At 38.4% G+C, this 11,067-nt stretch overlaps 1 long non-coding RNA gene across 1 annotated transcript; it reads left to right on the top strand.

Moving 5' to 3' along the window:
* Positions 1-7,460: 7,460 nt before the first annotated feature.
* Positions 7,461-9,231, top strand: LOC107776620 (uncharacterized). The gene is made up of 3 exons (XR_001646013.2): positions 7,461-7,689; positions 8,023-8,106; positions 8,908-9,231. It is a non-coding gene; the product is annotated as an uncharacterized LOC107776620 (long non-coding RNA).
* The last annotated feature ends 1,836 nt before the right edge of the window (positions 9,232-11,067 follow it).

Below are 11,067 nucleotides of genomic sequence, written 5' to 3'. Positions count from 1 at the left end.
AAAAAATATTTAAATTCAAAATCTCAAAAGATATGAATATTTCACTAATTAAATGCTAAAGAAATCTAATACATTATTAAAATAATTCATAACTAAACGTACAAACATTTAAACTCTATGGAACACAATTAAATCTTTCAAGATTGATGGAAGAATTCCATAATTGTAGCTTGTTTCTTACTAGCGGTATAATGCTTGAATCAGCGAAGATTTGCATCCAAACTTTCAGCAAAAGAGTATCACGTGCAAATCTCTTCAAAGAAAAAACTATGATGTGCATATCTTAAAAAATATGAATATATTACGTTTACATATTATTGGCATTTGTCCAATATAAAATATGTCAGGTGTAGATCTTCAAATAAAAAAGAATGATATGCATATCTTCAAAAGGTATAAATAAATCTTTTAAGTATCTTTTGGCATTTTTCTAATGAAAAATATATCATTTGAAGATCTTCAAAAAAACATAATAATAATGTGCATATTTTCATAGAACGTACTGTTATCTTTAAGATATATATTTCTATTATAAGTTTTATATTAAAGTTATAAAATATTTGATTAAAATATTTAGAATTATTAATAATAATAATCTTAGAAAATCTACATGGCTGTTATAGAGGGGTAATTTTACAAAGAGCGTACTGTCATAAAGTGTCACGACCCAAAATCTACCTAGTCGTGATGGCACCTAACCCAACCCGTCACGTAAACCAATTAACAACTATCCAATTCAATTAATATTTAACTGGCTCTAATACACTCCCCAAGGATTGGTAGTACAAATCATGAGTTTCTAAGATTAGAATTTATAAAGGTAGTATGAAATAAATACTTCGTCTGTTCGAAATATACATAAACAGATTTTTATAAATCTAAGGCTACTATGAATAAGAGGCAGCTACGACCGGAACACAGGTACATCTTCAAATCCAGCTCCCGTCGATCACAGCAACATCAACATCCAATATCTACACGCAAGGTATAGAAGTGTAGTACGAGTACAACCGACCCCATGCACTCAATAAGTAACAAACCTAACCTTAGCTTGAAAGTAGTGACGAACTGGAACAAAGGTCAGAGTCCAACACCAATAGCCAACAACAGTTCATAACAACATAATAGAAGTAATAAAAGAAGTAGCTCAGAGATAAAATGCTCAGCTCGTTCACAGTTCAAGAAAAATAGTCCTGCTTTTCAAATATATCAGTGAAAACCCAAATCCTTTACCGAAATCACCAATTTATGAGTAAGCTTGAAAACTGTGATTTTTCCCAAAACTTTCAACAGGTAAATGTTTCATTTTTAAAAGGCGTGAGAAAAATACATCGCTATGCCTACATGTCAATATGTAGAAAAAGTCATGAATAACGCAATATCGTACAGAATGAGGAAAAATGCATCTCTATGCCTGTCTGTCAAGTGTGCATGTCAATGCGATGTAAGTCAGTGATAAAACCATATGCATACTCTCAGAGCATCATTTCACTCAGTCCTTCCAGTCACTCAGTCCTCCCAGTCACTTAGTCCTCATAGTCATTCAATCCTCCCAATCGCTCGGCACTCGGCACTCACACTCAGTAGGTACATACGCTCACTGGGGGTGTGTACAGACTCCGAAGGGGCTCCTTCAGCCCAAACACTATAACAAGACAATCATGGCATAAATCAATATAACATAATTCGGCATGCAGCCCGATCCCATCATAAATTTATCATGACCCACAACCTAACCCGTCATGATGGCGCCTATCGCGATACTAGGCAAGCCAACATTTTCAAAACACTTTCAACATTTAACATAAATGAATTAAGACATTTAAAATAACCGAAATATTTCATAAAAACGGGGTAAAACCCAAGGCATAAGTGCGGAAAAATAGCCCGACATCGGGGTGTTACTGAGTATATGAGCATCTATACCAGGAGCAGTCTAATACAACATCTAAGGTATAAGAACCGAAATGCGAATAAGATAATGAAGGAGAGCCAAGGCCTAGAACGCCATGCAGCTACCTCGATAGTCTCCGAAATCAGCCGCTCAAATATCAACACCCGCTACGATCGGAAATACCTGGATCTGCACACGAAGTGCAGGGTGTAGTGTGGGTACAAACAACTCAGTAAGTAACAAAAATAAATAAGGAACTGAGAAGGTAGTGACGAGCTATACAAATACAGTTCATTTTCGATAATTCCAGCAAATAATAGACATGCTTTCAAATCTGGCAGTTTAACTCAAATCAGTTTTATACAGTTAAAGTGCAAGTAATCCAGATATAGAATCTTTGAGAAATTTCACAACAATGACAGATAGCAACTAAGTGCATCAACAAATGAAAAACAAGTACAACCTCCCAGGGCAACAGTCACTCAACTCGTCACAACAACTCAATCACTCGGCTCTCAGCTCTCAGTACTCACACTCAATAGGTACCTGTGCTCACTAGGGGTGTGCGGACTTCGGAGGGGCTCCTTTCAGCCCTAGCTCTATATCGTTGCGACGTGCAGCCCGACCCAATCATATAAGTAGCCATAAGGCTCGTTGCGGCGTGCAACCCGATCCACAGTCCATAAATAGTCATAAGGCTCGTTGAGGCATGCAATCCGATCCATATACCCTCACATAGCTCACAGCTCGGCACTCAGGCCCTATCTCAGTCACTAACCTCTACAGCCCTCTCGGGCTTTCAGAAATCATACAAATCAGCCAAAAGAGTTAATAACAAGTGTCAACAAGAAAACAAAAGGAAACGGAGATATGACTCGCAAGTAGCACTGTGACTGAAATCAAGACAGCAAATAGCAGTTAATCAATAAGAACTCGACCGCTGCGGGTCCCAATAGTGATAACATATGGCCTAAGCATGGTTTCTAACATGAATGATAGTCAAAATTCTAGAAGACAGAGGTAACATGTAATTAACAATAAGCTATTCGACTTTACAGTTTCATGGGACGGACCAAGTCCTAATTTCCCACGGTGCACGCCCACATGCCCGTCACCTAGCATGTGCGTCACCTCCAAAATAATCACATCATACCAAAATCTGGGGTTTTAAACCTTCAGGACCAGATTTAAAACTATTACTTACCTCAAACCTTGCAAAATCCTACTCCGCAATGCCTTTGCCCCTCGAATCAATCTCCAAACGCCCTGAATCTAGCCACAAGCAGTATGATATAATTAATATAGGCCTAAAGAATCAATTCCACAAGAAAAATACGAAATTATAAGCCAAAATCCGAAATAGGCTCAAACCGCCCCCGGGCCCACGTCTCGAAATCCGACAAAAGTCAAAAAAGGTGAACACCCATCCACTCACGAGTCCAACCATATAAGAATTACTCGAATCCAACCTCAAATCACCTTCCAAAACTCGAAATTTTAGCCTATGAAGTTTCTACCATTTCCCCCCAAATTTACAACTCAAATCCCTAATTAGATGATGAAAATAGCAATAGATTCATGAAATATAGTCCAATCCGAGTTAGAATTACTTATCCCAACAATCTTCTTGAAGAAACCTCGAAACATCGCCTCACACCGAGCTCTCAAAGTCCCAAAATCGAAATGGGAATCAAACCCTCGAAATCCTATTTTTCTGCCCAGTTCTTCCACATTTGCGGACCTACTGTTGCACCTTCAACGCCGCACCTGTGGAATTTCCCTCGCAGATGCGGAAATAACTTAAGGGACCGGGTTCGCATCTGCGAGCAAGTGGTCGCACCTGCGTGTGCGCACCTGCGGACAAATGTTTGCTTCTGCAATCTTCCCCTCCATCTCACTCTCCGCATCTGCGGAGCTTCGAGCGCATCTGCGGGCTCGCAGATGCGGAAATGACCTCGCACCTGCGACCCTTGGCCATCTCCTTAACTCCCGCTTCTACGCTCCTTCACCCGCATGTGCGAGTACACACCTGCGGTCTCCCCACCGCAGGTGCGAAACCACCATATATCCAAAAACTTCAGCCATTTGCCTAAGTCCAAATTCAAATCGTTAAATATCTGAAACACACCCGAGGCCCCAGGGACCTCATCAAAATATACCAACAAGTCCTAAAACACCATACAAACTTAGTCGAGTCCTCAAAACACGTCAAACAACAAACGAATCACCCTCCAATCCAAACTTAATGAACTTCGAAATTCCTAAATTCTACAAATGATGCCGAATCATATCAAACCACGTCCGATTGACCTCAAATTTTGCACACAAGTCATATTCAATATTACGGACCTACTCCAATTTTTGGAATCGAAATCCGACCCCGATATCAAAAAGTCAACCCCCCGGTCAAACTTTCCAAAAATTCGACTTTCCCCATTTCAAGCCTAAATTAGCTACAAACCTCAGATTCACAATCCGGATATGCTCCTATGTCAAAAATCACCCAACGGAGCTAACAAAACCGACGGAACTCTATTCTGGAGTCGTCTTCACATAATTCTCAAAAATCGCTTCAATCCGAGCTCCAGAGCTCCAAATACGTTAAAATGGCTGAAACCTCGAAATATAGCTTCTATCCAATCATTTACTCTTCGCGATCGCGAAGCACAAAATTTTTTAGCCCAAAATTTGCCTTTTGCAATCGCGGAAACCCAATCGCGATCGCGAAGAACAAACTCCCCAACTCTTCTAGACAGACTCTAGTATAATGATTATACCTTTTTGTAAAAAAAAACTCCAAATGACAAATAGTTTGACTTTATGTAAAATATGGATCAAGGGCTACAACTTTCATTTTGGATCATCTCCAAATTTCTTATAGATTGCGAGATATAAGCTTCCAAAATCGAGTCAGTGCAGCAGAGATGTTTTTCTACATGATCGCGATTCACAAGCCCCGAAATTGCTATTTGCTCTTCGCGAACGCGACCAAATGTTTGCGATCGCTATGCACACCTCTGTAGGCAAAAATCAGCAATTAAAAATGGCCTAGAAATGATCTGAAACCACCCCAAAACTCACCCGAGCCCCTCGGGACCCCGTCCGAACATATCAACAAGTCCCAAAATATATTACGGACCTATTCGAGGCCTCAAATCACATATAACAAGATCAAAACGATGAATCGCACCTCAATTCAAACTTAATGAAACTAAGAAATTCCAACTTCTACATTCGATGCCGAAACCTATTGAATCAAGTCCGATTGACCTCAAATTTTGCACACGAGTCATAAATGACATAACAGACCTATTCCAATTTTCATAATCGAATTCCGACCCCGAAATCAAAAAGTTAACTCCCTGGTCAAACTTCCAAACATAAACTTCATATTTTCGCCATTTCAAGCCTAATTTAACTACGGGCTTCCAAATAATTTTTCGGACACACTCCTAAGTCCAAAATCACCATACGGATCTATTGAAATCATCAAAACTCTATTCCGAGGTCGTTTACACATAAGACTACATCCGGTCAACTATTTCAACTTAAGCTTTAAATCTTGAAACTAAGTGTTCCAATTCATTCTGAAACCTCTCCAACGAGTCAAAAAATTATAATTGAACACACGATAAATAGTAAATGGGGGAACATAGCTGTAATACTCAAAACGACCGGTCGGGTCGTTACATTCTCCCCCACTTAAATATACGTTCGTCTTCGAACGTGCCAAGAGTTGTTCCTAAGCCTTTAAATCACTGTTTGATCCTCCCATGCACATTCCCGGGGGTGATCCCATGCCACCCTATTCCATATAGGCCTGACAAACACATCATAATTAAAGATCATTAATTCAACCTTAGCCCATAAACCTTGGAATTCAATTCCCAACATTCAAAATTTTATTTCAAGACCCGAATCTCACGTCTACACACTGTATAAGTTTGAAAAAACTGTATCAAGCAATAACCATGACCCCATATATAGTCACATACTACACAACTCGCATACTCGTAGCTATAATTTCTAATCACCATAGCTGCTTAAAAACGAACTTGATACCGGTGATAAACCTCAAATCAAATAAAACCTCATTCAAAAACCTCCGTACACTGCCAATAATGAGAGAAACACTCAAAAACTCATAACCACTCATCAGATCAACTGGTCATGGAGCTCTCTTGCCCCAATCAGAACCATAATCACTTTCTAAGTCGACTTTCAATATTATCCTCTCGAATATACCGCAATCAAACCTGATAGTACCCATTCTAGGTCCAATGACCTTTTATTATTAATCACAACTATCCCACAGATATGTCACACCAATATAACTCAAGCCACAACTATGCAATTCGTGTACCCAAAAATAGGAAATGTCTCAAAGAAGAGAACCGTTTCACAAGTTCAACAAGCACCACTTCAATTGCAATGCTATGAGCTCATCATACATAGTAGAACTAAGACACACGAATCTAATAACAGTAACCAGGCCTCCTAGAGTTCACATTAGAATCAACTACACGGACAACTTACGTGCCAATAATATCAGTATATGGATCTGTATGGACAACTCACGTGCCAATAACATAATCAGCTTGGCATGGTCACAGGCCTCCAGTCCAAGCATATCATACAGGAGCAATCAAATAAGTACATATATATATGATAATGAAGTAAGATTCTCACCCTCCTGGACTTGTATAATAACACGCCATAGAGTAGGCATGAACAAAATGTGCTATCACAACTCAATCGGCAAGTTAACGCAGAAATAGTAACTACCCAGTTTATTCAGGGAATTAGCTTCTTTGTAACTTCAAGTATAGCCCAGATAGTTCTCAACAAAGGTACGAATACGAGAAACGTTATAACTTTATGCTTAACAGTCAATTCTAGGCATATCATAGCCTAAGCACTCTTTCGAGTATGAATACTTTCCCTGGTGCCCGCACATGGGCTCGAACCTCGCATATATGCGCACTCATAGCGCGTATCTATCACAAATATCTAACGCAACTAGTGCCTCCACTGAGTTTAAATAAAATATTCACCTCAAACAGGTCGCAACCTTGAAACAATATGCTTCTAAGAACTCCCAGTCTCCAAATTCGTAGAACACATGAATCACCGTAACTGGTTACAACTCCAGCACTCGAATGACTATCACATCCTCCATGCACGATCATCCCACTAGGAATACTTTCATAATTTCGTGCCACATAGAAATAATTTAAATATCAGCAGTCTATCAACCAGGTGAGTACCACAATACCGATGAACAGGACATCCGTAAGTCAAAACACAATGCGCTTTCTCAAATGCGCACCCTTCTCAGGAATTACTGAGCAGTTATAACATTCATCTAAATATCTGAAATTGATCATGTTGTCCAAAATTCGTGACCTTCCCTTCAAGGCTGATGTAATATCCCACATTAAAATAAGGGTAGTTAAGTAATTGCAAATAAAAAAAGAGAGGATCAAACTAATAAAAGAAAAAAAAAGAATATAATTAGATGGGCCGAACTCACCAAGTTGATGACCCATAGGGTTTAAAAATAAAAAGGAGATTGAAGAAGCTTTAGAGCTATCCTGCGAAGAAGAACAAGAACGGAGAACAAAGAGTAAAAACAATTTGAAATTTCAAGAAGGAAAGAACAAAGAAACAAGTAGAAGTGGAGAAAAGTTCTGGAGAATGAAGGGGATATCTACTGACAACAAGATTTTTAGAGAAGAAATAAACTTTGGTCATTGATTACTGTAGAACGGATTCGCATACCCAAAGAAATAGAGGTAACAATGTGTTTTATTTAAACTAGTATCCTTACATACTGAATCTATGACGGGTTGAGTTAAATTGTAATACTAGAATTGAGTTTGGTATTTAGCTGTGGTGGGTAATAGCAGCGTGAATTTCTATGGTGAAATAACTAGTTCTTGAATAACCATGAGCCTGGAATGAAGAAATTATTAAGAATTAGATTTGATAGAATTATGGATAGTCCCATTGATGATATTTGGAGTAACACCAAGATACGTGTAACCGGAATTGTAATTCCCTATCACTTAAACTTAGTGAATTTTGCGGTTAGCATATCGTAACCCTAAACTTATATTGATTTATAGATTCACACGAGTTGAGCACTTGGATCGATAAGAAGTCATCGGGATTGCTCGAGGTGACACGTTTGGTATTTCGACACGAGTACTGTGAGTAGTAATCTTACCGCAATTTGTGTTTTCATAACCTGCATGGTTTATACGTTCTTTTAAAAATAAAATGTGTTATCGAATGTTTGAAATTGCATGTGGGACGAGTCCTTTACTTGATATGGTGCTGAATAGTTTACTTGAGATGTTTACAGTTATTCAAAAGATTCTCATTGTTACTTGACATGTTTTACTGTTACTTGAGATATAATTACTGTTACCGAAATTGGATTACATGATTTGATAAGAATTGAAATGCCCTGTACTATTTTAAAAACGTTTCCATGTGAATATTTACTGTTTATAAAAAAAAGTATAAATGGGAGGAGACTTTGAAGGATGTCGTAGCTAACGGCGGGTTCGTTAGACCTGGTGCACCTTGTATATATAGATTACAGATTACAGTTATAGCTCTCGCTAATGGGAAGGTAGAACTAGCATATTGTTACAGTTTTCCCTCGAGTAGGGACCTACAGTTATATTTGACTCCTTTTACGAAGGGGTCCCCACAGTGATACAGATTACATGATCCTTTCTTGGAAACCTTCCAAACATAAAGATTTGCTATGAGACAGTGTTTACCGAGTTTAGTACCAATTTATTAAATTAATTACTGTTACAGGAAGCACATGAATAGACTGATTATATTTACCATTTTTTTATAGGGCAATTTATTTTTATGATAGCTTTTGATTATTATTATAGAGGCATATTTTCTGACTTGTCCCCATTAAAAACGGTTGTGGTTAAGTATTATTACTCACTGAGATAGCGACTCACTCTTCGCTATTATTTTTACAGAGGCAGCAGTAGACGCAAGCGAGGATTTCGTTATTTAGAGTACATGAGTTGAAAGTTTCTGGTGAGCCCCGCATTTGTTCGCGTGGGCAAAGATTGTTATTTATTTGTTATAGTCTCTTTCTCGAAACTCTTAGAGTCACTCTATAGTCGTTTTTATTAGTGTCATGAGTATTCATTCATTATATTGGATTATTTACTAGCATTATACTTTCTTTCCGTATTTGTTTTAGATGGGTTTAGTGTTATAATGTTGGTAAGGTTGGTAATGTTCGTGAAAACTCATTTTTTTGTTAGTTGATGAAGATTATGACAGGTTTAGGTGATTATGGGTTGGCTGTTAATTGTTTATGAGACAAAAAGGTTTTTGGATAGTCCTAAAATAGGGTAAACTCTGTTCGATTTTCTGTAAAATATCGAGGAGGCTTACTTGGGGGCAATTGCTTCTAGGCACCGGTCATGATCCTAAATTGGGCCGTGACAACTGAACTTCCCCCTTGTACATATAAATATTACCCCCACACAACTCCCCACATCTATCATGCCATCATGTGAAAAGCACGAGAATCTTATTATCAACTCCGAGTCACCAGCAAATTACATACCCGGTTATTTAGAAACCTTCCTCTTTCTTCCTTCCATGTGAAAATCACAATACACAACACGTTCCTCACACCGGTAGAAAATATCCGGCTAAAACTATGGTAGAAACTATCAAGAACTCTTCGAAACCCATTTGCACATAACCAAGCTATCAGAACTTAATTCCTCTAACTCGACCAAGCCACACAGATTGCCAAATTTGAGAGTATTGCCACAAAATATCTGTAAAGCCTAACCACATCATAATTACCCCCCATAAATACCACAACCGAAACACCCACTCTGAAAATACCTTATGTGAATTTAAAATTGTTCTTTTTACCTTTCTTATACTAAAATATAGAATCCATAGTCATACAAAATTACCGCAAGTCGCGGAACCATCTAGTGTAAATACCCCATTCTAGTGCTATACAAAATTCGGAAAATTTTCAATTACTCCATATATATTTTTAATCCATTAGAACCCTCTCGAGATTCATCCACTCTACTCAAATCTAAATTGTACCGCCCAAACGGGCCAAAAGACACGTGCCCCATTAGCACAACAACACTCATCTCATGCTTTTTCATATACTTATAAAGTGCAATATAACCCGTATCCAGGAATTTTCTTATTCGAGTCATCCTTAATCTCAACCTCCGCGAGTCATAATGGATCCACAATTATGCCTCTAACCCAAAAACTAGTGTTTAACACATAACTATAAAATTAAATCGTCAATAGCAGGCTCCCTCACTTGGCTCAAAGCCATAGAACAAAATATTCTATAACTCACAATACCCATACTCTATTACTGCCATAATACCACAATCAGTTCAACGAAAATTCTTCTCAAGCTTATGCAATACCAATCGTAAAATACCTCAATCATCCGCTAAGCTAGCATTTATTCTCTTGACAGTCAATTCAACTTCTCAACCAGATTCAAATTCAATCTCAACACATACCCCCCGCTGGTAGAAAAGAAACTCTTCACTGAATATTATTAAGAGCACACCTCCGTAGATTACTCTACATGAGATAACCTACATGCTTAGCCTAAAATTGGCATCTTGATATACCCTTTCGCAAGCACAATCACTACGCGATCACTTAATCTTCCTGAGTCTAAACTCATTAACAACACATGAGAATTTAATTTGTCCCACAATTTAACAACATGAAAAATCTTTCAACACACTCATAACTCGAGACTATATGTCACATCAAGACAGAAATCACGCACCCAATAGTCCTTTTCACCTCCTAAACAAACTCTTCCCGTCATATTCAAATCATCTGGACACAACCCGCGGTCACATCATACTCATCATATGGTCACCCAACCACTCATCCAGCCACAATTTCACTAGTAGGGACACTACCGGACATATGAGTCCAAATATACAAGTTACAACTGAAGCTACCGAGCTTAATCTGCAGTCTAACCCTGGCCTCAAGTCCTCCAGACTGGCCCATCACCAAAACACTGAATACTCATCTCGAACTTCGTTCATGGATTCACAAGCCGGCGATGTACAACTGATACCAAGCACTCACATGCACACACAAATGCG

The sequence above is a fragment of the Nicotiana tabacum genome, chromosome 24 (genome assembly GCF_000715075.1).
Source record: "Nicotiana tabacum cultivar K326 chromosome 24, ASM71507v2, whole genome shotgun sequence".
NCBI lineage: Eukaryota > Viridiplantae > Streptophyta > Magnoliopsida > Solanales > Solanaceae > Nicotiana > Nicotiana tabacum.
The sequence above is the reverse complement of the archived record's forward strand: the minus strand, read 5'-3'. Positions and strand labels throughout refer to the sequence as shown.